This window comes from Gymnodraco acuticeps, unplaced genomic scaffold (genome assembly GCF_902827175.1).
Source record: "Gymnodraco acuticeps unplaced genomic scaffold, fGymAcu1.1, whole genome shotgun sequence".
NCBI lineage: Eukaryota > Metazoa > Chordata > Actinopteri > Perciformes > Bathydraconidae > Gymnodraco > Gymnodraco acuticeps.
The window spans coordinates 6932169-6947420 of record NW_022990042.1 but is presented as its reverse complement, the minus strand read 5'-3'; the positions used below and the strand labels follow the sequence as shown (position 1 = coordinate 6947420).

Sequence of the window (15252 nt, the reverse complement as noted above, 5' to 3'; positions counted from 1 at the left end):
GTGGGCGGAGCCATACTTTTTGCCCGGAAGTGACGCATGTGTTACTCTCATCTATTGATACTTGTATTTATTAACATTTATTATAACTTTCTCATAATCATAGTAATGCTGCATGTTTAAAAACCTTTGACTATATTTGGTTGATGAAATGTAACAATAATTAAAGACTTACTTTTGGCCCTTATTTAAAAAAAAATTGGTACCAAAAGGTTTTTTTGCAAACGCTGAAAGTACACTGCAGTGCTTACTATTAATACATTAATCATAGGTCTCTTAATTTATAAATAGCTGGGAATCCCAAAGCTGTCTGTTTTTCTAATCTTAATTAGGCTATGTCCATAAAGCCAATCTGAAAAGCATTTTATTAATTGTTTAAGTTAGTAGCTAGCTACTTAACTTCGACCAATGAATCGACCAGTGAGGGCAGCCCTACAATAAGTTATTGGAAAATGGCAGCGATATCTACAACATTAAATTATGTAATCGCGTATGCTGTATTGATTGTTGGATGTCATGATGCTTATGATGATGATGATGATGGTGGTGGTGTTGGTGGAGGACGTTGTGGTGACTGAGTGATGATGGACATCATGCAGTAATAATCACTTCCGAGTGAGAGCTGTGATGAATGTGATGAAGAGACGAAAAAGAGACGACATTAAAAACGTGCCGAGAGATTTTTCAGGAGTCACGTTTTAATAGATGAGAGAGAGGGGGGAGAGAAAGAGAGAGACGGGGAAGAAAGAGAGAGAGAGAGAGAGAGAGAGAGAGAGAGAGAGGAGAGAGAGAGAGAGAGAGAGAGAGAGAGAGAGTAGAGAGAGAGAGAGAGAGAGAGAGAGACGCGCACGTTAACTGCGTGTGTCCTTCTTGGACTCAGTTGTGTGACCAGCTGACGGGCTGAACTGGAGACGGACGAAGAAACTTGAGACAATCACAGCGAGATCCGACATTCAGAGGTAAATCAAACACCAATGTGTCTGTGACCGAAACCCTGTGATTGTGAGCTTGTGTGATTGATTTTAACGGCGGTCGGGCTGACTGGAGATCAGACCTAGTTTCCCCTCGCTTGGTATTTGGGAATTGCGTTTCTCTCAGCTCTTTGGCACTTCTGCTTGACACTTACCAGGGCTAACATTTACAATTACGGTACGTGGCAGTTCAAATACTTCAATATCTATGTGTGTTTTTCTTTAGTAGTGTCAGTGAAATGAATTCATTAGGTTGGATGCTCCCGGTGGACCGACTCTGTGCGTATTTCTGTGAGACCCCGCAGGATTTTGTCGTCCTAAAAGTATATCCCTCATGTGAAATGAGATGTGTGGAGAGATATTACAGCGGGAGTGTTTTAACAGTGGACGACATTGATCATAGGCTACAGTCCTAATAGGGTGCTGTTGGTCAAAGAGATTGAGGACCTGTCCGCTGGCGCACACTCGTAGCTTGTGGGGGAATTTCCGCGCCATAATAACTGTTGTATGTACACTGATTGATTCTCCTATTGATCCCTTTATTGAACCTTACAAGATTTGTAGTGCATATTTTATTCCGACTACAAGGTGAGGAGAAAGGGCTGACACTTTTTGTGCAAATTGGATAAGCGCAATATTTGTACGCGTCCGAGCCGACTCCTCACAGACGGCATTTGTGTGCGCTCTACCCCCCTCTCTGTCTACCTGCTCGCATCCGTTACCGAAGGACGGCTGGGGGAACCGACTGCCAGACTGTCACACACCGAGCACCCACCCCGGGGCAAATATTTTACCTGCTCTCCGTCTGTATGGGCAATTTCTCCCCGGTCCAGCGCGTCTCTAATGAGGTTGATCGGCTCCGAGTCGCTCCAAAAAGCCGGCTTAATTGCGTCCATTTATTACGCCACCCTATAAATCGGTGATAATAAGTATTTGGCATTATACAGTATGCAGGGGTGTTGCTGATGCGATTTATCAATTTGTATTCCCTTATCTCTGTGCACATATTGTCATCTAGTTTGTGTGAAACCCTTTTCACCCATTGCCCTTCAGGGAAATACATTTGCTTAGATGTATGACCTGCCTTCCGAGGTTATATCGATTACTGCAGCCAGCTGTGTACTATATTTTTGTAAGAAAATAAATAAATAAAATAAAAGTAGGTCTGCCATATCTATATATATATAATTTCCTGCGGTTGTAGAGAGCACTGCGAACTTTTGATTCAGTCATCTTTGCAGCTGGGTCCTCAAGTGGAAAATCTGTACTCTTATAGCTCTTGTTGAGCATATACATAACATCTAATGTAAAGCCTTACACACACACACACACACACACACACACACACACACACACACACACACACACACACACACACACACACACACACACACACACACACACACACACACACACACACACACACACACACACACAATGCGCTTTAAGTGGCAGTAATGGCTGTGATCAGTGTGAGACATGTTTATGTATGTATGTTGAAAGCTCATGTATTATACATAACTGCTACCAGTGTAAACGGGTACACTCAGTTGAATGTGTATGAGCGCCTTGACTATGTTTATTTATGTGTTTCTTGTATATGTGTTTTGGTGCACATGTTTATCTTTGACTATGTGTTTCTTTGATTGCATGAGCACTTTTCCGCAATTTTTTCTGGACTAACCGTGCCATTGCAAGGTTCTATTTTTTGTCAGAGAAAACAGGAGGACCGAGACTATAGTGATTGGATTTTCACATTCTCCTCTTATAATGTTATTACGAGAAAGAGCACACACCAATCTGTGTTTCAGCATGCAGTTAGCAATTGTTTACAGCGGATGACTCTTGCATTTTCCCAGATGGGGACCAAAGAGCTATAGAGGGCAGAGAGAGAACCCGGAGAGGGGAGGTTAGGAGACATCAAGGGAGGAGAGGAGTGGTAGTTAGATGGAGAAAGGGGAAATAGATGAAAGGTGGACAAAGTAAGGGGTGGGTAGAACATGAAGAGAAATTAGAAAATGGGAAAATGAGTGGAGAGTATAGGAGGAAGAGGAAGAGAGTTGTGGTGGTAATGTTGGAACTGGACAGCTTGTACTGAGTACGTGACTAATCCTGGCGATAAAACTGCCTGAAGAATAGAAGCTGGACAGAAAGGTGCTGTAGTTGTGACAAGCGAGGCACACACCTAATCCCATTAGCGGACAGTGCTCTGTGTTATGGCCGACGATAAGGAAGTGATTCCGGATAGATGGTGGGATACTCTGGGAGGATGAAACGACACCGGCAGACTCAGAAAAAACCCCACCAAGGACAAATGATAAAGGATGTATGTGTGTTCGAGAAAGAAACTATAGTCGAGGATGGACTGGGGAATGGAATTTATATTCAAGTCTGGATTTTCTTCAACCATTTTCCTTCACTGATCTTACATAACCTTGTTGCCTCTCCTGCCTGGAGTGCCTTGTAAAGTGTTGTTGGAAGACAGATTACTTACTAATTATGTTCCAGAGACTCCGCTGGCTATCTTTCTTTAAAGACTCAATCAAATTCCATCAATGATGTGCCTCCGAAGATGTTTGAGACGCTCCTAAACATGCTGATCACCCTTCTAGGGTGAGACCTAATGGCTTCATATGCAACCCCCCTTTGGGAAATACATGAGAACATGGTCAACGATTGACAAGCCTCTATGTCTTTCTGATTCTGTCCTAATGAGAATGGCAGAATCCCCAAGACGACCACCCTTGGGGGCTTTCTTTTTTCTGACAGTGTGTGGCAATCGACGGACGCGTATCATTCATTAGCTGACAATTCAGTGAGATGAATCAGACAACAAGGCTTCCTAGGGATCCTCCTGGAAAGCAAGGAAATACATGCTTAGTGCTCAAGACATGAACATTCCCTAGGGCCCTGCACACAGAGATAATGTAATGGCAGAATTCCCTTTGTTTAAGACAGGAAAGGAAACAAGGAGCTTCCAGGATCTAAAGTCGCCTAAGATCCCACTTGTACTTCAATATTCTAACATTCCAGACATGGGGAAAATGGAATGAGCTATATAAAACCTTCGGCAGAGTACTTATCATCCAGTGTCAGTCTTTTGAAGGGGAACAAAAAAAAGCCTGTGACTCTGCAGTGACTTTATGCAGAACTGAATCTCAACTATATCATCTCCTATTACCTACTCAAGGCGAGTGACTGACAAGTAGTATTTCATCCATACGTGATGCCCCCTTTAAACTCCAGATAGATGTGAGGGATGATGTACTATACCTTCCCTCAGTGCCCTTTGATGAGGATCATGCATCAAAGGCAGTAGAGACACATGATTGCTGATGCTAACTTTTTAAGACGAGATATCCGCCAAGGGTTTTCACAGCAAAAATCTATCAGGAAAAGTGTGGGAATTAGCTCGAACATCCTTCACACTTTTCCCCATTGTCGCCCAGTGCTGTTCTGTGTCCCCATCGTCCCCAGATCTACTGCCGTGTTCCTAATATCCCCAGATGCGTGTCTGATGCGTAGTTGTCCCCAGACTAAAGTTAGAGCAGGACACACTGACCTAAGTCTGAGCAATTATATGCCTAGACATGGAGCTCTTCCCTCCCTCGTGGTGATGGAAGGAAGGGAGGGATGGATGACGGTCATTTAGAGGAATTGGCTATGTCTGGCAGTGCAGTGTTTTTCCTCGATGGAGGCCTATGGGATGGTGCTGCAGAGTCTGTCACGGTCTGATTGCTCTCAGACCAACACTGCTGTTTACCCGCGTGTACGTGATAATGCAGGCAGGTTAAGATGCATATATGCAAGCACCTATTCGAGAGAAGACACACACTTGTCTGCGAGTTTGAAAAACTCATACATAATCATTTTATTCTCCCTTAGAGAAGAACTGAAAGTATGTATGCTCCTTCGCTTTCTGCTGTCAGCAGGGGGTCTGTATTACTGCCGGAGTGGACTGAATTTCAGAGCAGGGTGTTCGATTTGTGGAGGGAGGCAACTCTCAGCTCATGGTTGATGGCTGTTTGGATGGGTGGGTTAAAGGAGGACTCTGAAAAAAGTACAGCAGCTCACTTCACCGGAGACAATATTATACAGAAAGACAGTAGGCTGCCCCGGGCTGGATGTGTGTGTTTTTTGTGTATTTACATTTATACCCTGCTGTGTAAGAATGACGGAGGGAGAGGGCAAGAGAGTCAGACATTGATAGAACGAGAAAGCCTAAACTGACTTGGTTGGGTATGTGTATGTGTGTGTTGGTTGTAAACAAACTGCCATCAGCTGAAGTATTGGAGTTGTGAGCAAAAATGTGTCTTTTCTTTTGTTATTTCTGAGGAAAGGATGAATTTGAGCCAAGAATCAAGCGCTGGATAATGATGCTGAGCATTTCTGTCATATATGTCTGTCAAATCCTTTTGAAGGGTTTCATTGTTGGCATGAACGTGTAAACGTATTAATTGTAGGTTATGCAAGTATAGGATAACCTGTGTAAATGGTTAGATTTTCAGGATGTATTTATTTTAGTGTAAGTTGTTACAATTCTAAATTCTGTAATTATCCTAACAACACATAGCATTTATTTCTGTCTAACAGTGAGTTTGATGGAAGGGTGATATCAATATCTTCTCAGAACAAGCTGCTGTCGGACACATTTAACTTGCACGTATAGGAAGAAGTTGGGAGACAATTAGCCTCTACATTAAGAGGAGAAATTGTACTTCTTTAAAGTGAATCTGTACTGACATGTTGTGTCTTTGCTTTGCGTACATTGGGCTGCTAACTTCCAGTAAGCATATTTTAGGTTAGCCCCAGTGCTGCATGTGGTCAGTCCTCAAGGCTAATGCTAACGTTAGCTGTTGATGTAGACTAATGAGCTAATATCTCGTAACCTGGCTGCTTGATAAACCACAACATCATGTTTCATATTTCTACATGCAATATTTATTAAATATGTAATTTAAACATTATAATTCACTTTTCAAATAAGTACATAATTGTCTACATTTTCACAATATCTTTCTTCAACATTGCTTAAATACCCATGCATGTTAGCATAATTTCTTGGTCCATCGAAGCTGTTAACTTCTCAGTAGAAGTAACTCAAACCTCTAGCAGCGCAGAGGGAACATTTGCATCTAACTCAAGTTAAGCTTAAAGATATTTTTTTGTTATTTAAATGTAATACTTGTGGATTTTTGCCTCAATATCTACCAGGGGGATTTGCTGGCTCATAACGTTCCATTAAAGCATGAATCATAGTGGTGGGAGGACTAAGGTGTACAATTGAAGAACAGATTAAAGGAGAGACTGATCAGTCACACAGCCCAGCTTGAATTATTTACATCTAGGATAATGAAGGTAGAATCCATAAAAGTGGGTCAAATCTCACTTAGCTGTAATGAAATGGAAGGAAGCTCCAATAAGTGCTTTAGCACATGGGAAATATAATCATAACATTTCGTGTTAATTTAGATTTTCTCTATTCATGCATCACATTGTATTAGTTAGCATTAGCGCAAATCTTTACAACAAGTGGCGAAACAGCAATTTTCCATTTGATAACTATCATTGGCTTTCCATTTGCTTGTTACTATTTCTCTATTTAGGAAGCACACATGAAATTGAAATCAGAAACTGGAGCAACATAAATTATTTCACCATGGTTTAACACAATTTAGGAAGGGATGAATACATTTGCAACAAAAGGTGCCAATGAGTGTAACCATTGTTTTGAGTTCAATATCATGCCTAGGAAATGAACTATTTTTCTGAAAAATAAAAACGTTTGAATAAAATTTGCTGGTGCAGAAGGTAGCAAATATTGTTGGTGTTATTATATATTCCTTCTGTGTTTCAACTCATCTTTATTAAGGCTGATAGTAATTCTTGGAAAGGTAGGAGTGAATGTGTAGGTGTTTGCTTGGGCTGGTGGTAATGTGGGGCTGCATGAATCACTTCAGCTGCAGATGTGTGTGTGTGTGTGTGTGTGTGTGTGTGTGTGTGTGTGTGTGTGTGTGTGTGTGTGTGTGTGTGTGTGTGTGGCCATGACAGAAAGAAACCTACAATATAAGCTGCCACCCCTGACATAGGAGTCCTGTAGGAATTGTGTAAATCCAATTGTAAATTTGCCTTCTCCATGAAGATAATTGGCTTATTCCTGTGTTAAATAGCCGGTCCTACAGGACACTGACTGGGCTAAGTATGCTCCATGTAGACAGTGTGTCTGCTCCTCAGCTTCGTAGGGACTTAGAGGCACATTACATACTGAATTACTGTATGACAATGATGAAATGATAGCTGTAGTGCATAACCCAAAGCTTCTGTACGGGGACTGGCATGCACAAGAGTCTGCAAGGGCATGAGTTTGATTCCCAGAGGGATTCCTCTCTAATAGTGCAGGGTTCTGGAGCTCGGAAATGAAGAAAGTGTTGCTTTGCCTCACCTAACCACACATCAAACGCCATCTGGGTTTCACTCTGTTACTTTGAAGATTCCTTCCTAATCAGTCCTGCGCCTAAAGGAAACACCGCAGATAAAGGCTATGTGAGCGTGCACATGCAAACGAGCTTACATGTGGCACTTTTTTTGTAAGCCTGTTTTAACCTCGGAGTGTCTCAGTAACCGCACTAACAGCGGTTGCCTCTCTGTTTCTTGGCCTCCAGGCGACTGCTTAGTAATGAACCCGGCCCCAGCTGATCCGGCAGCTCAGAAGGAAGGGAGGAAAAAAAGCACCAAAATGCTCAAACCAGAAAATGAGAGATTCTGAGATGGATGAATTGTCAGCAGATGTGCAGCTGTTGGTGTGTTTGTGTGTGAGGGAACTTAAAGAGCTAGCACGAACAATTCTGGGACATGACCAAAAACTGTCTAGTTAGAGTGCATCAGGAAATTGATGAAAGGGAGAATTCCCCGCACGTGGCGAGAAGAGAGAAATGGAGCTTAAAATGCTTCTTCTGTGTGTCCTGATGAGTGCTTAGTTGAACAAAGACAACAGAGAGACAGTGACTAATACAATACCTTTCAAAACCAGTGCTCCGTCACCGTCAAACATGCAGGACCTGCTTTGTAGAGAAATGGTGGGAAGCATGTTTTTTAAAGGTTTGACTGATGATATTGAGCTGATGAAAAGGCTGTACCTCTGGGATCGTTTTTTTAAAAGCTAAAAATACAAAGAGAGATGTTCGTTTGTGCTTACCCCAATGTCGGGTTACATTGGATTTTTCGTTTGCTGTCATGCACTCTATCCTGTTAGAGAAAAATATCTTATCCAACAGCGTCTCGTCTTTCCTAGTGTGTCCATGTGTGCATCTGTGTGTTTGTCCAGTGTCTCCAGAATCACAATGGGCGAGCTGCGGAGCACAAGGATTATCAGTAGTGTAATTAATGTAGTGCTGTTCAGTTATCATGCGTGATATTTCAGCGCTGTGATCTACTTGAGAAGGCTTTTTGATGAATGGCCAATTAGAAGCAGACTCCTCAAGCCTGGTGGCTGACTGATCTCTTTTTAATGGCACTCCTGTTTTTTTGATAAAACGCAAAATGAATCATCGATACCCTGGCCCAGAGGAGTGCCCGGCACAGAATTACACAATTGTAATTGGGTGTGAAGCAGCACTTTGGGTTTGAGGCTGTGCCTGTGTGTAAATGTAAGTGTGTGAGAGCACTTTTGTGGTAATGGTGGTCAGGCCAAGTCATACTCTGATGCGCATGGTTGCTTTTCCCGAGCATTATATATAATTCCCTGGTTATGTTCGTTCATCTTTATTCCTATCTACATTGATCTGCTAAATGTTCATTTCATCGTCTGTGTCATCATCCCAGCTGTGGGTGCTTACATCAACACCAATCCAGACTCGTTGTCACTGATTCTTTTTTGTGTTTGATTGCTATTAAAGCACACTTCAATTAGGGAAGTTTTCCTTCTGAAAATCCATGTTTAAACTGTGCTGGTTTGTTTTGATGCCTTAATCAAAAAGTCTCATTTTATATGTATAATTAAGGCCACAGAAATTAAAAAGACTTGAGCGGAAAAACAGCCTTAAACTTTCAAAGAAAATACAAAGTGTCTTTTTAATTGGCCAGCTCCTGAGAAAAATGGCCAAGATGTATTTTTCGTTTCTCTCTGGGGTGTCATGGCAGGGGAGGGTGTTGTTTGAACGGAAGCTTTGAAAACACACCATGCAACAATTTGAGCAAACAGCTAGCATCTTGAACCTAACAGCCCATCAGGGGCTTTTGGACCACCCAACGGGCAGACTAGATCTCTGCCTTTTTTTTAATCTTTGCCTGTGATTTTTCCCTGGGGCTTGGCCACTGGAGACTTCTTCGCTTCCCTAAGCAAACAGAACAGGTTCACAATGAGGTGATTAGTGCTGTCAAAATGCCACTGCGTCCCCTGTTGATGCTAGAGGCTTGGGACTATAATCTCATAATTCACAACATGAAACTCTAGCAAAGTGCCTCTAGTACCTGCCCGTCTGAAAATGGCACATGCACTGCAGTCCTCGGATTTTCCGGTTTATGTGTACTCTCCTCAGCCTCCGTCTTCAGCTCTGCCGCACAATGTGATGCGGCTTCCAGCAGAAATTGCGAAGCAGACCTTTCACACTCGGTCACAATGGAGGCGTGCTCGCAGGTAGGCACTTGGGAAGATATAGAGGGAATCTTATTTTGTGGATTTAGACTTCATAAACATCATTATCATCTCACCGACCTTGAGTTGCTGCACTGTTCAGCTGCGACCCCAATTTTGTCGGAAAAAAACCTTGAATGGCTGATGCGTGCGGTCTCTCGAGCAAATGTGCAGTCCTGTCAACAAAAAGGATGTTCCTTCAGTGAGTGGAGCGTGCGGCATGTTTGTTATGTGTGTCTGAAGGCGGGTGCGCACATATACGTATATATGCTGACTCAGTAATATTTCAAGCCCGCTGCCTGGAACCGTCGGCATCTTTCCTCCGAGCAAAGTTTTCTGACTGTGCTTCTGCCAGATTTAAACTATGTCGAACATTAGTGTAACAGCCCACGCTCCAAGAATACAGATTTGTTCTTGAGAGCACGCCAAATGGCCTCTATATTTTATGAGCCTTCTCTCTACCAACATACCGTCTTGAGACTAATTATCACGGTCGCACTCAAACACAAAGCTCGTTTATTACAGCATTGACATCACATTCGTTTGGCCTGGCCTACATGGCAGGGACTTCAATGCCGGAATCACGTTTAGAGCTCGACAGAGAGAGAATATCTTTATTGTTGTTACATGGTGTTGTAAGGCTGAAAAGGTTGCTTGTTCTTTTGCAGTCTTGTCACTCGTCTCTCTTCAAGTGGACTGTCATTTTTTTCCTTTCTTTACGAAGAGGGCTGCTACACACAGTGAGCTCACTGGGGAGTCATGCTCGATTCTTCGGAAGCAGTTTTCCTCCCTTGGCCTAGAAATGCCTTCACATTTTCTTTTATTATCATAATACTTTCCCCCCAGCATATTGTTCCAGCTATTTTTATGCACACCGCAAGACTATTAATAAAATCTTGAGTAATGTTGGTGTGAAAAATGTATATAGTACATGAAAGAGGAGGGAGCTTCTAGTAAATTATGCATAATTGATTTTTTTTCATGATCCTTTAGTATATTTCCATAATATGTGGAAATAAATCACCTTATACTGTATTGTTAAGTCACACATAACAGATCCCATTTTCCAACCACAGCAAACATTTTTACCGATCGATAAAAAAAGAGGTGTTTAACATGCCAACTTATTCCTGTCTAGGGTCATACATTCGCCAAAGCCTATCCCAGCATGCACTAGGCCGAAAGCAGGGAATATCCCGGGCTGGTTGCCAGGTGTATCGCAGGGTGAGAACAGACAGACATGCACAGATAGACACACTAAAAACACTTGAATCCTCTAATAACGGAGGCAGAGTGTGAACCATGGTGCTTTCAATGGACTCCGTAAAAAATGCAATTGTGGCTTTATGTCTAGGAGTTAATAATTGTTCACACGCAGGGCATAGACAGATACACAGCATTGTAGTGAACACAATTACTAAACAAAGGGTTGAATAGAGGCAAAAAGGCCTCAAATTAAAATCACTGCAGACCTACATTATAGTCCCTATTCATGCACAGTTAACTCGCACAGGTGTTTCCTGATTAGACCGGGTTCCCCTCAGGTTTCACACAGAATGACTGCAGTCATCTGCATAGCCTGTTTTCCAGAGCTCGTGTTGTGTCTATCAACGTCTGTTTCTGTTGGACCCGAAGACACACACAACCATAATTTTTGTAAGGATGTGGATTTCCTCTTATAATATAGCTACTGTAACTGCCGAGCTACATTTATAAAACATAGAAGAAATAGCCCCTAAATCTACATTCCTCCCGTAGCGAAAGATGACAGCTGCTGACGGTTTTGGCTCGGTACATTCATTCACCTGTTTAGCAGTTTGTTCTGTTACAAAAGCGACTGTTTTACCAGCGGTGAATCTGTTAGCATTCTGCTAAGTTTTAACCTTCATGCTAACCGGCTAACCGGCTAACCTGATGCCTCAGCTAACTAATCTAAAAATCTGCTCTAAAACTACAAAATGTTCTTAAAAACATTTTCTTTTTATAGCAAAAAACGAACCCCCCCCCAAAATAGTCAAAAGGTTATTCAGTACATCCCCCCCAAACACACACTTCTACTTCTTAGCAAAACCATCCTTGCATAAACCTGTGAAATACTTTTCTGTGTGGCTATAAAATAGTCTACACTACATAGCCTACTGCACAAAACAGTCCTTGAAATAAGTGTATTGCTTATCTAGAAATGGATATACCAATTGTTGTGTAGCTTCACAAATGGTTGATTGTCATCTCTGTACCCCTCCTGTTATTCTTGATGCACCTGTTATACACCTTAAAGATACTAAGCTAGTGAAGTTGAGTTCCCCCTGACTCCAATCTAATCGGTCACAATAAGTGAAAACACCTGTGTGGGTGTGTAGGGCAGAGTGTAATGTCGCCGTGCAATGAAGCTGAATATCAATGTTATTACTCAGTGCCACCATGAGTTGAATTAATACTTAATACACACTGACTGATCTATTTCTGGTAGAAGTAGGTTTGATTACCAAACTCTAGTTCCTGATATATTCTATCTTGCGGCAAAGGTCATTGCAACTTGCATTTGGGAATATTTAAAGAGTATGTACACCATTGATTTATCCCTGCACCAGACAGAATATTGGAAAAATGTACACGCGACAATAATGAGCCAGAAGATAATGGAGTTCCATCTTAATTAGAAATGGATACAAGTCAATTTACACTTCTTAGGCTATCTTAGTATGAGGCACCTGGACGACACAGTCATGATATTCTCTGTGGAATGGATCAGTTTGTTTTCATGCTTTTTATTCTTTGGCATTGAAAATTGTTCCCACTTTTGGGTAGTGTAAAAAGTTAAATATACTTTCAGCCAGTGCCAAATAATTTTGGTTAAAGGACCAGTGTCAAAATTGTGGGGATTTATTGGCAGAAATGCTACACAATATTGTATAATTTTGTTGTATTAGTGTATGATCGAATTCAACCAAGAACAGTGTTTTCTTTATCTTAAAATGAGCCCTTCTGAACCAGCTTATGGACCATGTTCCACCTTCATGTCTCAACGGTAGCGCAGAACAGAACATTAAGTGGGTTTCAAAATGCCATTTCACATTTGGCTCCATTCCTATTTCATGTGCAGAATTTACCGCCCCATGGGTATTTCCACCCCCTGTTTGAGAACTTTCGTAAAACTCCTTCATCGTTCTCTCACCATCCAATTAGAGCTAACTGGGCTAAAACTGAGCGTTTCAGAGAGATGATGAATACCGGATATTCAGAAATATCGTATCAGAAAGTGTAAGTGTAGACGTTCGAACTAAAGCATGTACAAATGTTCTAGTACAAACCCAAAAATACAAGTATGAACCTAAGAGTATTCACAATACATCCCCTTTAACAGTCAAGAGGTTTCAAGCTAGTTTTTAGCAGCAGACTTGGCAGCAAAGCATGTGACAGAACACGGCAAAATATGTGTTTGGTTATAACTCAATCTTCCCAAATAAATACATGAATTAGTTTTATTGAAAAATACCTGTATGGCAGTGCAGGTCCTTTTTCGTTCCTGTGGCTCCCCTTCATCCATCATTTGATAGCCTGCAGCAAGCATACATTCCAGTACAGCACAGCAGGAACAGATTGTTCCTATAGCTGCTTGACATTTTCTCCACTAGTGAATAAATAGTTGTACTCAAACACAGTAATTGCGTGTTATTGTGTGCTTAATGACTGAGGTGTTTGCTCACCTGTAGCCGGCGGTTACGTTTGAGATGCTTTTCATTTTGCCAGTGTTGGCTCTATGTTCGTCGTCTATGATCGCAGGCTGTGATGGTGACTATTCTGCTGACATTCAACTGACTAACACAACGTGCCTAATAACAAAAACATATATATTTTAGGGGAAATGATGGTGCTTGGGTTCAACATGTATCAGCTGCTCCTTCTTTTCTAGCCTGTGTTTGATGTGTTTTCAATGCGTCAAACTGACATGTTTACAATTGTTGATTCGTTCCTGTGTCATCTCCACACCATACACATTAACATATTCCACTGTTCTACTTTTGTCATCCTCTGGTTGCATGCATCCACGCATATATGCTGTGACATACCCAATTTAGCAAACGTCAACATGAACAGATACACTGCTGATCTCTGTAGGTGCAGGCATGTACACAATCGCAAGCCTGAAGTGCAAAACCCCCACTCTCTACATATGCAGTGGGAACAGCTGGAGAAAAAAGCACATGTAGAGTGTGTGTTTGTGTGTGTGTGTGTGTGTGTGTGTGTGTGTGTGTGTGTGTGTGTTGTGGTGTGACACATCTGGGTAAAGCGACACGAGGGGGGTCCTGACAGATAGGGGCTGAATGAGAGCCTGTTTCTGTTGTGCTCTGTCACAGAAGCTTCTTCCACATGCCTGCCTTCCACCGTCTCCCTGACGTTCCCGCTAGCTATTAGGTAACCTGATTCTAGTGTGTGTGTGTGTGTGTGTGTGTGTGTGTGTGTGTGTGTCTTGATACAACGGTTAAAAGCGGCAGCGATATTGCACGGTGGCCTTTGAAAAAAAAAAGCACGTGTGTCACATGACATTAGGTCCCATGAGTGATGGAGGTTTATAAGGACACAACACAAGGGCGTGAGAAAATAAGCTGTGATGCGAGCTGCTTTTTATCTGTGTGTGTGTGTGTGTGTGCGTGCATGTGTGTTTGTGTGTATGTGTGTGTGTGTGTATGTGTGTGTATGTGTGTGTGTGTGTATGTGTGTGTGTGTAATGGACAGAAAGTTCCGTTGATGAATGAGAGCATCAGCACCATCAGTGCATCAGTGTGTGACCATGGAGACGACGACGAAGGCCTCGGCAAGCACAAACCATTTCCATGTTGTGTTAAATCCCATTTCTATGTTTCTCTTTCCACCATGTGCTTCAAGGTTGACTCATAAGTTATGTTTTCGAGAATGTGATGAAATCTGAACGTTTTGGAGCTTGCACTAGTGTACGTGCGGCTGTAGTGATGTGTGTTGGCTCCCGGTGGGGATTGTATTTCGGTCGGTCAAGCCTGACAGATAACAGCCCACCGTGCTCGTCACATCTATTATTGAGGGGACAGGAAATTGATCGGCTCTAACGGTGAATGTTACCCAACCTTTCTCAGCTCCTAAGTTCCTCTGTCATCTCTATCCACCGCTGTGCTCCGCGCCTTATTTGCCCTCCATCAATCCCTTCTCTCTGTCGGGGTCCCTCCTGCCCTTGTTTCCAGTCACCCATGTACCCACTCAATACTCATATGAGTATTGAGAGCAGTATCCATACATTCATTTTGTGCTCAAAGTGCAGCAGATTGATGCATTTCACTTATTTTAAAAAACATCTTCCCGGGGGTGCATGCCACCGGACCCCCCTGGAGAATGTGAGGCCCCCCCTGGAGGATGTGAGGCCCACCCCCAAATAAAGCAGGTTAAAATAATTAAATTGCATACATTTTCTTTTAGTAAACACTGAAAACGGGTCCCACAGACCCAAACAGCACACAAAGGTTAAAGGTAAGCATATAACAATGTTAAAATGTGCTAAATATATACACTGCAAAAAACAAAAAAAAGAGGAGTAAAAGTAGCCCCCGACTTGTTTTATTTTTTGAAAGTAGCCCTCATCCTAAAAAAGGTTGGTGACCCCTGCACTAGGGTGTTCCCTGT

General features: G+C 42.2%; 1 protein-coding gene across 3 annotated transcripts in view; it reads left to right on the top strand.

Annotated features, from left to right (window-relative positions):
• The first annotated feature begins 640 nt into the window (after positions 1 to 640).
• The window catches only part of LOC117545475, a 186147-nt gene continuing 171535 nt past the window's right edge, over positions 641 to 15252 (top strand). Inside the window, exon 1 of one of the 3 annotated variants that reach the window (XM_034215259.1) lies at positions 641 to 956. The gene's annotated coding sequence lies outside the window, so the exon portion shown is untranslated. Of the gene's footprint in view, positions 957 to 1009; positions 1147 to 15252 lie in introns of those variants that run through there. The other 2 variants (XM_034215261.1, XM_034215260.1) reach the window with 2 other exon arrangements.